At 43.4% G+C, this 2,415-nt stretch overlaps 1 long non-coding RNA gene across 1 annotated transcript in view; it reads right to left on the bottom strand.

Annotated features, from left to right (window-relative positions):
- Positions 1 to 711, bottom strand: part of LOC146175952 (uncharacterized) — a 6,068-nt gene extending 5,357 nt beyond the window's left edge. Inside the window, exon 1 of the long non-coding RNA XR_014701155.1 lies at positions 519 to 711. This is a non-coding gene — a long non-coding RNA (uncharacterized LOC146175952). The remainder of the gene's footprint in view (positions 1 to 518) is intronic.
- Positions 712 to 2,415: the final 1,704 nt, after the last annotated feature.

The following is a 2,415-nucleotide window of genomic DNA, read 5'->3' as shown; positions in this document are numbered from 1 at the left end:
CTTCCGATTGAAAGCGATGAAGATATATTCTTTGATATGCTTATGGTTGTTATCTATACCAATCTGCGTAGTAACTTCTGAAAGAAAAATATAGTGAATGCACGGTGTCCTAAAGTTCAGTACCGCAAATCAATTCGCTTTGACTATAGAAATTACATGATGGTTCACTGGTTGCTTGTGCGAATTACTTTTCACAGACGGGTGGCGGATGATCATGCAAAATTCAATATACTAAGCGACCAAAACAAGACAGCAAATCAACGAACGGCTAACTATTCTTAACAAACTGACGCTATCCCGCTTGGAGCCGACTGAGAGAGGGTGAATTTATAAATCCCTTCACATACACAGAGAATGATAAACGAGGATATTGCGGATGTTTTCTGACGTAGATGTGAGTAATTAAACCGCTTTATCAAGGCGATTAAAGATGATATCAGAATAGAAGGCCACTTTTGTTCACATGATAAGAAGTACTAAATAAGAGGACATGCATCATGAAACCTTGTAAAACTTACGTGAGGACCTAGTGGTGTATGGTGAAATGCAGTTTTAAACGAACAAAGAGAATAATCGGCGAGTAAATGCGTAGCGTAAACGAGCAGTAGGAACCGCAATTTTTAGTGATCTAGATCTGAATGGGGGTGTCTTTTGCTAAAGCCTCCAAAAACTTCATTTTCGAGCGCTTTTATACCTTTACCAATGCATGGTTGTCGTAGGTTCGTTAATGTTCGTTATAAGTTCGTGATTAACGCAAAATGTCGCTAAGAGCAAAAATTGTGTTGTATGCGATTGGATTTGCAGGATCCCATTATTCACGCGTAAATTTAGCGGTAAGAATTCAAGACAGCTTGCATTCGCTCAGCGCAATGTGCACTATTATTCTTAAACTATTATACAAGAATATATAATCCAGCATATGCGCGTTAAACATCTGTACCGCTCTAGGCACACCGATGTGAAACATAAAGGTCATCCGTATCACTCATGGTGCGGTTTGGAGCGAAAAAGAAAAATCGCCTTATTTTATAGCATGTACGCCTTGCCCGAAGGTGTACGACAAACGGGAACAGAGATCGTGAATGGTGCACTGCTGTGTGGTGCACGTTTCTAGAAATGAATAGTGCTCTTACAGATTGCACAGTTGCTGTCGTGTGCCGACGCGTGATCGTACCTGCTTACGCAGTAAAATTGCTGACGCTGCAGTGGCAGCTATCTACCATTCTCTAAAAATTTATTATCTGATGTGAAAATGTTTACAGTGAGCTACAAATGTCTCAGTAAACTGCAATCAAAAAGGCAATTGTTAAATATTTATTGTCAAGCTTATTGCACAATACGTATAAACAATACCCAGATGCATTATACAAGCTGAGAAAGCGTTGTTCTAACCTTGAACCAATGTCTTTATTTAAAGACATTGGTTCAAGGTTCAAGCGCCAGTTCTGCTTACCAAAAGTGGCCCACTTGGCACTCTCATCGCAGCGGGAGGCCTCAACCCAGAAGGCCTCCCGTACACCCATTGAAAGTTTGAGAATAGGTTGAGGACGTTTCGACCCCAATGCCTCTAATCATTCGCTTTACCAGGTGTGACTGCTCTCCCATCGAGCGCCAGCTATCCTGAGGGAAACTTCGGAGGGAACCAGCTACTAGATGGTTCGATTGGTCTTTCGCCTCTATACCCGGATCGGACGATCGATTTGCACGTCAGAATCGCTTCGGACGTCCACCAGAGTTTCCTCTGGCCTCGTCCTGCCCAGGCATAGTTCACCTTCGCTGGATCATGGAAAAAGCAAGAGAGTTCAGAAACCCATTTACTTCTGCTTTATTGATTATGCGAAAGCGTTTGACTGCGTAGATCACAGCAGATTGTGGCAAGCTCTCCAAGAGATGGGAGTTCCAATTCACCTCATCTGTCTCCTCAGGAACCTGTATGAAGGGCAAGAGGCCACAGTCAGAACTGGGCATGGTCTTACTGATTGGTTTCCGATTGAGAAAGGGGTGAGGCAAGGCTGCATACTGTCGCCCTGCCTATTTAACCTATATGCAGAGTGCATCATGAGGAAGGCCGGTCTGGACGAGTCTTCAGCTGCAGTGAAGATTGCTGGAAAACGTATCAACAACCTTAGATATGCGGATGATACCACTTTAATGGCAGAAAGGGAAGTGGAACTCAAGAGACTTCTGATGCGCGTACAAGAAAAGAGTGAGAAGTTTGGGCTTTAACTGAACATTAAAAAGACAAAGATCATGGCGTCTTGCCCTATCAAGTCCTGGAGCATCAATGGACAAGAACTGGAAGCTGTGACAGATTTTCTGTACTTGGGCTCCAAGATTACCTCGGAAGGAGACTGCAGCCATGAAATTAGGAGACGCTTGCTTCTGGGAAAGAGAGCAATGGTTAGCCTTGACCGC

This window comes from Amblyomma maculatum, chromosome 10 (assembly GCF_055883805.1).
Source record: "Amblyomma maculatum isolate TAMU_Amacu chromosome 10, ASM5588380v1, whole genome shotgun sequence".
NCBI classification, from domain to species: Eukaryota; Metazoa; Arthropoda; class Arachnida; order Ixodida; family Ixodidae; genus Amblyomma; species Amblyomma maculatum.
Note: the sequence above shows the minus strand (reverse complement) of the source record. Positions and strands in the feature narration are given on the sequence as shown.